Raw genomic sequence first — 13,025 nt, forward strand, 5'->3', positions numbered from 1 at the left:
TCTTGATGTCTCTCTGTGTCTAATAGTATAGTAGTCTTTGTTTGTCGAGGTGTATTATCTGATATATAAACACACATCACTCTACTAGTAATAGTGATATAACTACATAACTACTAACTTTCTTCCTTTATATTAATTCACCTATATATTTTAGAACAACAGTGTTCTGGAGTTTACAAATCTCCATAGTTTATCTAAGCGCAAAAACCTGAACAGAGGATAATAGAAAGCAAGTTTATTATTAATGAAATCATAGCCATTTGTCCAATGTGAGGCTTGGTTCATCAAAATCGAAACAGCACATAGCTCATCATTTGTAAAAACACCACAGGTATTTCTACAGAGAGAGAGATCTACCCGTACAAAAGTCAAGGGTCAAAGAGCACACAAACTAAATCAAACCACTGCATCTCCATGCTGGTGGCATCAGTTTAACCAATTAAACATCAAAATCGGATACCTCTGTAACTTGTCCACTAACAGGCATGTGTGTTCATCCTTAATGCACAATCTCTCATTGTAATAATCACTTATTTATCTCATTGTAACTATTAACTCTTTGAAGGACTTGGGATTTAACTTGGGACTTGTTTGTGACTTGAAAGGAATGACTTGGTGCTCATCTGGTGAAAATCAGCTGCTGAGTTCCTGGCTGGCGCCACCTATGGCAGGACTTTTACTTTCGGACCGGATACCACAACACCCCCCCAGGACTCGGGTCAAAATCAACCCAACCGCGGGTGTCAACACCTTTTTAACCCCACGCCTAACGGGTTATCTTTAACCCAGCATTTTTTAGACTTTTCTTGTTTTCTGGACTTTTTTTTTTTTCCTTTTTCTTTCCAACTTATCCGATCTTCATCTTCTTGTGAGTGCCCCCGCTATCGCTATCATCCCTTTGGAGAGATCCCGCCCTCAGCATGTCCAATTCAAACATGACACCAGGAATCTCGGAAAGGGTCAACTTTAAAAAGAATAGCATGTCCAATTAATGACAGCACCATCCTAGCCTTTAAAGCAACTTTAATATCTCTCCCCTTTTACCTACCGGGGAACCCCCCCATGGATAGATTTGCTACTAAACTTGGAGGCTTGCAAATATTAATGTTGACTGGCAAAGTGTTTACTAACTTGGACTGCAAAAATAATGTTGCTGATATCTACATTTAGATTTTGGTTAAACCCTATGGTACCCAATCCCATGCATGACATATCTCAATTTTATTAAAGTAAAAAACAACTGGTAAATATAAGGTAGCCCCATCCTCGCACAATAAATGACTAGAAGCTGGAAAACATTACTTATGCAATAGGCTGGTTTATCATGTAAACAAATAGATTTTTTTTTACCATTAGCTGTTTTCATGTTAGCTCAGCTGTGCTGTCAGACATACAGGCTACAGTTACATCTGCTGGGTGACATGTAAGCTGTAATCTCTCTCTCTCTCTCTTTAAAGATCTGGGCTTTATATATATATGTGTGTATATATGTATATATATATATAATATATATATATATATATATATATATATATATATATATATATAATATATATTATATATATATACAGTCTGGCCAAAAATATCGGCACCCGTGGTAAATATGATCAAAGAAGGCTGTGAAAATTTATCTGCATTGTTAATCCTTTTGAGCTTTTTTTTTTTTTTTTTTTTTTTTTTTTACAAAACTCTAATCTTTCATTGGATAATAAGAATTTAAAATGGGGGAATGGCCACAATTAACCTGGCAACCATTTTATTCAATACTTTTTTGAAAACATCCATTTACCAGTTTAACAGCTCTAAATGTTCTCCTTTAATGCCTGATGAGGTTAGAGAACACCTGACAAGAGATCAGAGACCATTCCCTTCATCCAGAATCACTCCAGACACTTTAGATTCCCAGCTCCATGTTGGTGCTTCTCCTCTTCAGTTCACTCCTCTCATTTACCGTAGGGTTCAGGTCAGAGGACTGGAATGGCTTTTGCAGAAGCTTGGTTTTGAGCTCAGTGACCCATTTCTGTGTTGTTTTTGAGGATATGTGTTTGGGTTATTGTACGGTTGGAAGATCAAACATGGTCCATTATAAGATTTCTAACAGAGTCGTCACTTACTGATTTTTTATCTGTTGGTATTTGATAGAATCCATGATGCCATGAATCTAAACAAGATGTCCAGGACCTCCAGCAGAAATATAGGCCCCACAACATAAAAAAACAGCAGTATATTTCATTGTACACATGGGGTACTTTTTTTCTCTGTGTTCACCAAACCCATCTTGAGTGTTTGCTGCTAAAAAGCTCATTTTTTAGTTTCATCTGATCATAGAAGCCATTCCCATTTAAAGTTCCAGTCATGGCTGATAACTGAATATGCTTTAGTTTGTTTTTGAATGAGCTAGAAGAATTTTCCTTGTAACCCTCCCAAACAACATGTGTTGATGTTAGGATGTAGTTTGACAATTATTTTTAAGGATTTCTGACCCCGAGACTCAACTATTTTCTGCAATTCTCCAGCTATGACCCTTGGAGAGTCTTTAGCTAGTCAAACTGTTCTTCTCACCGCACATTAGGACGATATAGACACACATCCTCTCCCAGGCAGTTTTGTAACATTTTCTGTTGGTTGGAAAATTCTTAATTATTGCCCTGATGGTGTGGAATGGGAATTTTCACTGCTCTAGCTCTTTTATTAAAGACACTTCACTAATTTGTGAAGCTCAATTATCTTTGCTGTACATCATAAATATATTCTTTGGTTTTTCTCATTGTGATGGATTGATTAAGGGGATTTGGGCTTTGTTTTCACTCCTCTTTTATATTTCTGTGAAACAGGAAGCTGGGATGATTTCATGTTTATAATCATGCTGGAGTGCTCAAAATTGTGAATATGAATGGGAATATACTTCAGAGATATTTTACTCATAAGATTTATAGGGGTGCCAATAATTGTGACCAAAGAGTATTTGAGGAAAAACATTCATTTCATAATGATATTTCCCGCCATTTTAAATTCTTATTATCTAATGAAAGGATACATTTTTGTGATTTTTTTAAATAAAAGACCAAAAGGGATTAACAATGCAGATGAATTTTTACAACCTTTTTTGATCATATTTACCAAGGGGGCCAATATTTTTGCCACGACTGTATACACACACTCACACATAAATACATGGGGGAAAGGGGGAAGTAGAAATAAATGAATAAAAATTTACATAAACCAGGGAATGAAGCTATGAGAATGGTAAGCCAGTTATCTACCTAAGCAGAACCATCAACACCTTGGTAACAAGGGATCCACAGCTTAGGCTAAACCTCTGTTACATTTAGTAAAATGTATGGTACTTGCATTGCCTTGGCCATTGAACGAGCAACTGGATGCAGTCTTGATAGTTTGTTTGCTTGATGGTGTTGCAGCATTTTCTTCCAGGTTGAAATTGCAGCAGTTTCTTCCGGGTTGAAGACTGATGAACTTCTGAAGATGTTATTCTGACTTGGTTGTGGCCGGGAGAGTTTTCTCCCAGGTGGAAAATTGCAACATGGCTTGTTGCAACTAGTCCTTCTGGCTCAGAATCAGAAAGATATTTTATTGCCAAGTATGCTTGCGCATTCAAGGAATTGTTTTTAGTGTAATAAACTACCATTACACAGAGACAACCGCAATACACAGACAATAAAAAATAAGATGAGAATAAAAAAATACACATCTAAATATAAATAGACAAAAAAGAAAAAATAAATTGAAAAAGAAAATATAACTGTGTATGTACAGTTGTGCTAAAGATGATAAAATAGAATAAAATGAGGTGCAGGGGTGTGCTAGGATGTATGTGGTAACAAATAAATATAAGGTTATTGCACATATTTTATTGCACAATGGGGGGAACATTTAACTGTTCATAAGTGCCTGGGAGAAGAAACAATTTTTGTGCCTGGCTGTCCTGGTATGTGGGGCTCTGTAGCGCCGGCCAGATGGCAAAAGTTCAAAAGGGGGATGGCTTGGATGTGAGGGATCCAGAGTGATTTTCTGAGCCCTTTTCCTCATTCTGGATGTATACAGTTCTTGTAAAAATTCTCTTGGCAGTCCGAACCATTGTCTGTAATCTTCTGGTGTCTGAATGGTAGCTGAGCCAAACAAGACAGTTATTGATGTGCAAAGGACAGACTTAATGACGGCAGAGTAGAACTGTTTCAGCAGCTCCTGTGGCAGGTTAAACTTCCTCAGCTGTCAAAGGAAGTACAACCTTTGTTGGTCTTTTTTTACAATGGAGTCTATGTGAGTGTCCCACTTCAGGTCCTGGAAAATGGTGGAGCCCAAGAACTTGAATGCCTCGACTGCAGCCACAGTGTTGTCCATGATGGTGAGTGGGGGGTGTGCAGGGGGGTTTCTCCTGAAGGCCACAAACATCTCCACTGTTTTGAGCATGTTGAGCTCCAGGTTGTTAAGACTCCATCAGACAACCAGCTGCTCAACCTCTTGACTCGTCACCATCCTGAATGAAGCCGATAAGTGTAGGGTCATCTGTGAACTTCAGGAGCTTGACAGAGGGGTCTTTACATGTGCAGTCGTTGGTGTACATCAGTGGTTCTCCATAAAGTATCTCCAGCACTGCACATTTTGTATGTCTCCCTATATTTGACACAGTCACTTCAGAACTTGCAGTCTACACGAATGAGCTGATGAGTTGAATCAAGTGTGATAGATGAGGGAGACATACAAAATGTGCAGGGCTGGGGGTACTCCAGGACAGGTTTGGGAACCACTGGTGTACAGAAAGAAAATCAATGGGGATAGGACACAACCCTGAGGGGCACCAGTATTGGTGGTGCAGTTGTTAGACATGAATTTCCCCAGTCTCACTAGCTGTTGCCTATCTGTCAGAAAGAAGGTGATCCATTGACAGATGGAGCTAGGGACAGAGAGTTGGGTTAATTTGATTTGGAGGAGTGTTGGAATGATGGTGTTGAAGTCGAACTAAAGTCCACAAACAGGATTTTCACCTAAGTCCCTGATTTATCCAGATGCTGCAGGATGAAGTGCAGTCTCATGTTGACTGCATCATCCATGGACCTGTTTGCTCATTAAGCAAACTGCAGGGGGTCCAGTAAGGGTCCAGTGATGTCCTTCAGATAAGCCTGAACCAGTTTTTCAAATGACTTCATGGTGACAGATGTTAGAGCCACAGGTCTGTAGTCATTAAGTCCTGTTATCTTAGATTTCTTTGAGGCGGGGATGATGGTGGAGCGGGAAGGCACTTCACACAACTCCAGAGATCTGTTGAAGATCTGTGAAAAGATGGGGGCCAGCTGGTCAGCACAGGTTTTCAGACAGGCTGGTGTGACACCATCTGGGTCTGGTGCTTTTCTTCTCTTGTTCTTTCTGAAGACCTGACGCACATCATCTTCACTGATCTGAAGTGCCAGAGGGGGAAGAGGGGGGTTGCTGGAGGTGTTAACGGCTGTGTAAAGAAATGGTCAGAATGGGTGTGGGGGGTTTTGAATCTACAATAAAACTCATTCAGGTCTATAGCAAGTTATTGATTTGTCTCAGTGCTTGGGGATGGTGTCTTATAGTTGGCGATGGCGTTCAGACCTTTCTGATCTTCCAACTTTTTAGCGTAGCTCCTCTTAGCTACTCTAATCTCCTTATTCAGTGTGTTCCTGGCCTGATACAAGACTCTGTCCCCATTTCTGTAAGCATCCTCTTTGGCCTCACAAATATGTCTAAGTTTTGCTGTAAACCATGGCATCATTGTTGAATGTTAAATAAGTCCTGGTAGGGATGCATATATCCTCACAGAAACTGATAGATGTAAGTTTTCGTGAGCTCGTCCAGATCGTTGGCAGCAGCTTCAAAAACACTCCAATCAGTGCAATCGAAACAGGCTTGTAATGCCCACTCTGTTAAATTGGGCCATCTCTTTACAGTCATTACTATAGGTTAAGCAGATTAAAATTTTTGCCTATAGGTTGGTATAAGATATGAACCAGGCAGTGGTTAGAGAGTCCTAATGCTGCCCATGGGACAGAGTGATATACGTCCTTTATTGTGGTGTAACAGTGATCTAATATATTACTGTCTCTGGTGGGACAAGTAATATGCTGTCTGCATTTTGGCAGTTCACGGGAGAGAATTGCTTTATTAAAGTCCCGTAGAATGATAATAACAAAGTCCAGGGGCCTCATCTATAAAATGTGTGTATGCACAGATTTGATTTTAGAGTATGTGTACGCTAAAATCCACGGCTACATTCATATTTATACAAATTTTTGATGTGGAAAAGTACTTATTACCACGTCAGGGTCTGAGCAGGCACACGCACTTTTCCTTTTGGCAAAGTTGGAGTACTGCAGCTATTTGAACATCTAAGCTGCAATAATAATAAAAGCAGTGTACGTACAAGCACCGAATTCATCATAAACAACAAAGATGCAGTGTAAGAGATTAATTGTGCAGTCTAGTGAGATTTTTTATTAACAGGAGTTTTTGCAAGATTAAACTGACCTTTTTAGTAGCCTAATGTTGAGAGTTCTTAACTCGCTTTCTGTACACAGGTTATTCCATGTTGTTGTTGTTTTTATGATTAGTATTTTATTTTACAAGAGATCATGCAAAGTCTTGATTTAGTACTAATGTATAAAATAGAAAAAAAAATCATAAATGCGTCTGACTGTTTTGTCCATGTACCCTATAAGAATAGGCCTATTCAGTGCAATAACGGTTTTAATATATTCTATTCAATAACATTGTTAACTGATTTTATTTATAACATCTGCAGCTTTGCTTCTGTGAAAATTAATAGAGACATCAATTATATTTGTATACTATATATTTTTGTGTCAGTACATTAATGGCATATTTGAGCAGCATTAGTATATTGTGTAAATATAAAGAAATGCCAAATCACATGCAGGTTTTTTTCGGACCAGAGACCATAATCGTGTAATAATTGTGTAAATAAATTTTATTATTATATGAAACATCCAGTTTTTCTTTCAATAATGTTTTTTTAAGTTTAGCAACAATTTCGCCTATCTAAACTTTTTATTAGTTGTCATAGCAAGTGATTTTAAAAGTAGGATGGCTCACTTTTTATAAGATGACTGAAAATTTTACTTGAATTTGTAGTTTATTCTTACTTTTGGAAACCTAATTGTTTTATAATTACTACTACTACTACTACTATTATTATAATTTCTGTTGTTTCTAGAAGTAGTAATTTTGATAATAGTCAATAGAAAAAATATAACCAGACACATTGTTTGTCCCCAGAATAATTACACATTATTAAATAAAAAGTTCCCACACATGAACCTCTACCTCCGCCAGCAGGACCTCAATTTCAGACTCAGTTTTTTCTTTCTTTGTGCTCGCATTCTCAAGCATAGAAATTTGGATATTGGCGTGTGCTCTTTTTATGGTAATGATATAAAGTAGGGAGTGTTTACAAGGCGGAGATCTGACACAAGTCAGCTGTGCACAATTTCAAGATCATTTATGATTTATATATGTCACATCTGGGAGAGAGGCATACGTACATTTTTTATTGTGCAATTTCTTTTTCCTGAATTGCACTTATGCACTTTTAAGAAATGATCTTAGAACAAATTTTGGATGGTTTATACGCAACATTTTATAAATGATGAATATTGTAGTTCTGTGTCAGTGATTGATCAGCGAGTCATTGTAAAGCTGAACTTGTGTGCCCTTGCGGTGGAATGTGGACACACGAGAATGAACGCAACGAAAATGTCGTGCCTCACAGGACCACAGTGCTTCATAAATACAGACAGACAACAATGAAGTAAAACATTATAAACCTATACACAACTATCCTACTGACAGATTTTGCCTATAAAAGTTTACCTATACATAAGCTAAAAAATATAGACTACACGAATGCTTCACATAATACTTTACCTATACACAACAAACCTACTGACAGATTTTGACTTCAAATACTATATATAAATGTCTACCTATACATAAACTAAAAACATAAAACAAAATACAAACTATACAAATGCTACACATAAACACTGTACTTATACACAACTACTGACAGATTTTGAATATATATATATATATATATATATATATATATATATATATATATATATATATATATGACGAGTGGGCGGGCCGAGAGCCGTGGGAACGGAGCGAGGCCGGTGGAGTGATTGGGAAATGAGCGACACCTGCTCCACTCACCGGTCTCGAGTCCCACGGAGGAGATCGGAAGGATACAAAAGAGGAGCGACGACAGTGAGGGACGAGAGAGGACCAGGCCTGGGTTTTATTTTGTGCTTGGTTTTTGTTTGCGCACGGCAGTCGACCGTGAGGGGCTGTCGCGCTGTTTTATCTTTATTTGGGTATTAAAGTTTTATTTGAGTGTCTGCTGGTTCCCGCCTCCTTCTTCCCGTGATTATGGAGTTTGTATATTGTTACAATATATATATACAGGTGCTTCTCAATAAATTAGAATGTTGTGGAAAAGTTCATTTATTACAGTAATTCAACTCAAATAGTGAAACTTGTGTATTAAATAAATTCAATGCATACAGACTGAAGTAGTATAAGTCTTTGGTTCTTTTAATTGTGATGATTTTGGCTCACATTTAACAAAAATCCACCAAATCTCAACAAATTAGAATACTTCATAAGACCAATAAAAAACATTTTTAATGAACTGTTGGCCTTCTGGAAAGTATGTTCATTTACTGTACATGTACTCAATACCTGGTAGGGGCTCCTTTTGCTTTAATTACTGCCTTAATTCGGCGTGGCATGGAGGTGATCAGTTTATGGCACTGCTGAGGTGGTATGGAAGCCCAGGTTTTTTTGACAGTGGCCTTCAGCTCATCTGCATTTTTGGGTCTCTTGTTACTCATTTTCCTCTTGACAATACCCCATAGATTCTCTCTGGGGTTCAGGTCTGGTGAGTTTGCGGCCCAGTCAAGCACACCAACACCATGGTCATTTAACCAACTTTTGGTGCTTTTGGCAGTGTGGGCAGGTGCCAAATCCTGCTGGAAAATGAAATCAGCATCTTCAAAAAGCTGGTCAGCAGAAGAAGGCATGAAGTGCTCCAAAATTTCTTGGTAAACGGGTGCAGTGACTTTGGTTTTCAAAAAAACACAATGGACCAGCACCAGCAGATGACATTGCACCCCAAATCATCATACTGTGGAAACTTAACACTGGACTTAAAGCAACTTGGGCTATGAGCTTCTTCACCCTTCCTCCAGACTCTAGGACCTTGGTTTCCAAATGAAATACAAAACTTGCTCTCACCTGAAAAGAGGACTTTGGACCACTGGGCAACAGTCCAGGCCCCGGTTCCCCGATAACGCTCACTCTTAGAGCGCTAAGAAGACTCGAAAGATATATCTTACCAAAGTTGTTTATGTTCCTAAGTGTGTTCCCCGAAGTGTCCCTTAGGAAGTTTCTTATCACGCTGCCTCTTACGTTCAATGTTACAAAGGCGCTGTCCCAAGTGAAGGTGCTGAATAAGTTGACATCGATTGCTCAGGAATCGATTTTCAACTTCACGTGAAGGTGCATTACGGCGTTAAGAAAGACAACACGTTCTATGCAAATTAAACATTCCTCAAATTATTCCAGTAACATTTATTTTAACATAGTTTAAGTTATCCGTAAAATATAGACTATTAATTAAATTATCAAATTGTCAGTAATATGTTCACACGATATGTTGTGACGGGTAGATGATCCCTCGCTAATCATCCACCCTCCTTATCCCGTTGTGCCACTTGTGCCGCTTCCTGACATGGATTTAACGACTTCTAAAAATTATGTAATACACTTTTTAGATTAATGGTATTAATGGTACTTTACAATCAGAATTCCCCGGATGTAATGGCGTAGAAGGGCGTTGGTGACAGTATGGATGCACCTCCACACCGAGGTCTTGCCTACGGTGTAGCCCTCTCCCACAACCTCGATGAAGCTCCCTGAAGCAAAAAACCTTAGCGCTGCAAACAGCTTGACATCAGGGCTTAAAGCAAAATTCCGCCACGTTAGCCTGGCAAGCGCAGGTCTGAGAAGGTCCAGCAGCTCCATAATGAGTTGTCTTGGGAGGCGATTTTTTTTAATATAGCCACGTCAGGCAAAATGTCAAAAGGGCTTAAGTTTTGCCGAATAAAAAAATTGACATGGACTAAACAGCGCCGTCTTTGATTCTACACAAGGACACGTTGGATCGCTGCCACAGTTGGTCGCTTACTTGACACCACCATGCTTACCCATTTATAGATCTTAGCCATTTAGAGCCAAATTGTTTGCCAGATTTTAATTATCAAAATGATTGCCAATTTAAACGCTTTAATGACATTACGAAATAGCCTTAGGCTAATTACCACCATATTAGTTCTGATACCCAGGGTGCGATTTGTGGAAAAAAACAGAGGGGGGGATGCTTTTGAAAATTTTTATGAAATGTTTTTAATACGACGGAAATTGTATTTAGTGTGATCTCAGTTTAATAAAAACATTGTAAGCCTACGTTTGCCCTATTAATTGTAATGATTTAATGTCCACGGTTATTCAAACAACAAATTACATAGAGAAAGCGAGCAAAGAACACAACAGAGCTTTTGAAACTACGAATCAGTTAAACCATTGCGTTGCAAAATGATTCACTGTTTCGAGGCACTCCAATCGGATCGCGTATCGTGAATCATTTGATTTAGATCTGGACTTCAAAGCGTGTATCGCGAATCATTTGATTCAGATCAGGATGTCAGAGCGGGTTTGCATGATGGTTTTATCCCCACCGGGGATAAAAGTTATTCAGCAGAGGCAGGGATGCATAGACCAGAGGGGGGGAAATCCCCCCCATCCCCCCTGGCAAATCGCACCCTGCTGATACCAAATAAAGTCAACTTCATAAATAGGCCTGTATCCATTGCGAACATATTTTATTATTAATCTTAAAATGTCCATAACATAAAATTTTTGTTGAGCCACAACATTGTCAGCATACCATAGTTTGACTTGTACTGCGCTGCGCTGATTTCTAAAGACTGCTACAGTGGCAGCGACTAGCGTCTTGAGCTCAAACAACGCTAAGAGAGAGCTTACGAATGGTCCAGACCAACCTTATGAAAGTGTGACTTACAGAAGATATACTTAGCGTACGAACATGTCGGGAATTGTGCCATAACATTAAGAGAGAGGTTAAGGAATAGGTTAAGAACTACTTAGCACGTTTTAAGAACGCTTTGGGGAACCGGGCCCAGTTCTTCTTCTCCTTAGCCCAGGTTAGATGCCTCAGGAGGAGTTGCTTAACAAGAGGAATGCGATAATTGTAGCCAAATTCCATGACATGTCTGTGTGTGGTGGCTCTTGATGCCTTGACCCCAGCCTCAGTCCATTCCTTGTGAAGTTCATTCAAATTCTTGAATCAATTTTGCTTGACAATCCTCATAAGGCTGCGGTTCTCTCGGTTGGTTGTGCATCTTTTTCTTCCACACTTTTTCGTTCCACTCAACTTTCTGTTAACATGCTTGGATATAGCACTCTGTGAACAGCCAGCTTCTTTGGCAATGAATGTTGGTGGCTTACCTTCCTTGTGAAGGGTGTCAATGATTGTCTTTTGGACAACTGTCAGATCAGCAGTCTTCCCCATGATTGTGTAGCCTAGTGAACCAAACTGAGAAACCATTTTGAAGGCATATTGAAGGCTCTGACTTTGAAGGTTGATTAGCTGATTGTCATCATATTCTAAGTTGTTGAGATAGTGAATTGATGGGTTTTTGTTAAATGTTAGCCAAATCATCATCACAATTAAAAGAACCAAAGACTTAAACTACTTCAGTCTGTGTGCATTGAATTTATTTGAGTTGAATTACTGAAATAAATGAACTTTTCCGCGACATTCTAATTTATTGAGAAGCACCTGTATGTATATGTATATATATATATATATATATATATGAATATATTCAATATTAATAGACTGAAAAGGAAAAATATATAGACTATACAAATGCTTCACATAATACTGTACATGTGCAAAGACAAACATCGTAAGTCAAGCAGCAGGGTGGGGAACAGTGCAAGATGATTTGTATTGCACGAGCATGTAAACACATATTTGAGTCTTTTGTGGGATTATGTACACACAGCAGTGTGTGCGAAAAGTGTCTAGTGCTCATAGAGGAAAATTGTACAAAAAATAATGTTTCAGACAGTTTTTCTGTAATGTGGTAAGGTTGGGGGGTGTTTGGGGGGTGAAGGAGGGGAGATGGTCTATGTTTCAGGAGGTAGAGGGTTTGTATGGGGTTTCAGAGGAGGGTGGGGTTGTTTGAGTTTAGGGCTCTCACAGCTTGGGGGAAAAAGCTGTTGAGCAGTCTGGCGGAGTGGGCTCTGATGCTCCGGTACTGTCTTCCAGATGGTGGGAGCTGGAAGAGACTGTGGGAGAGATGGGTGGGGTCCTTCACGATACTGTTAGTTTTGCTGGAGCATCCTGTAATGAAAATGTCCCGGATGGAGGGGAGAGGGGCACCGGTGATCTTTGCAGCTGTGTTCACTGTCCGCTGGAGGGTCTTGCGGTCTGCTGCACTACAGTTCCCGTACCAGACAGTGATGCAGCTGGTCAGCACGCTCTCTATGGTTCCTATGTAGAATGTGGTGAGTATGGGTGGAGGGAGACTTGATCTTTTCAGCCGGCGGAGAAAGTGTAGGCGCTGTTGTGCCTTCTTGGAGAGTGACATGGTGTTTGTGCTCCAGGTGAGATCCTCTGTGATGTGCACCCCCAGGAATTTAGAAGGGGTTACAGTTCATGAAGAGCGCTTCTAGATCAGGGCAGCACATCTTCTTTACACCACCTTTCATTGATGTAAAACCATGTCCCGCCGCCCCATGATTTCCCCGCTGAAAGCAGTACAAATCGCTCTTTAAAAGACATCTTGCAGATGTATGTGAGCTATCTTGGACGTAGGTTTACTGATTATCAAATAGATTTCTTGGTTTTACTCTCTACTAGGCAAAAGTATATG

The 13,025-nt window shown here is 39.3% G+C and overlaps 1 protein-coding gene across 2 annotated transcripts in view; it reads left to right on the top strand.

Moving 5' to 3' along the window:
* Nucleotides 1–13,025, top strand: part of LOC109070143 (E3 SUMO-protein ligase RanBP2-like) — a 44,157-nt gene that overhangs the window by 26,513 nt on the left and 4,619 nt on the right. The gene's annotated exons all lie outside the window — the stretch shown is intronic.

This window comes from Cyprinus carpio, chromosome B20 (genome assembly GCF_018340385.1).
Source record: "Cyprinus carpio isolate SPL01 chromosome B20, ASM1834038v1, whole genome shotgun sequence".
NCBI classification, from domain to species: Eukaryota; Metazoa; Chordata; class Actinopteri; order Cypriniformes; family Cyprinidae; genus Cyprinus; species Cyprinus carpio.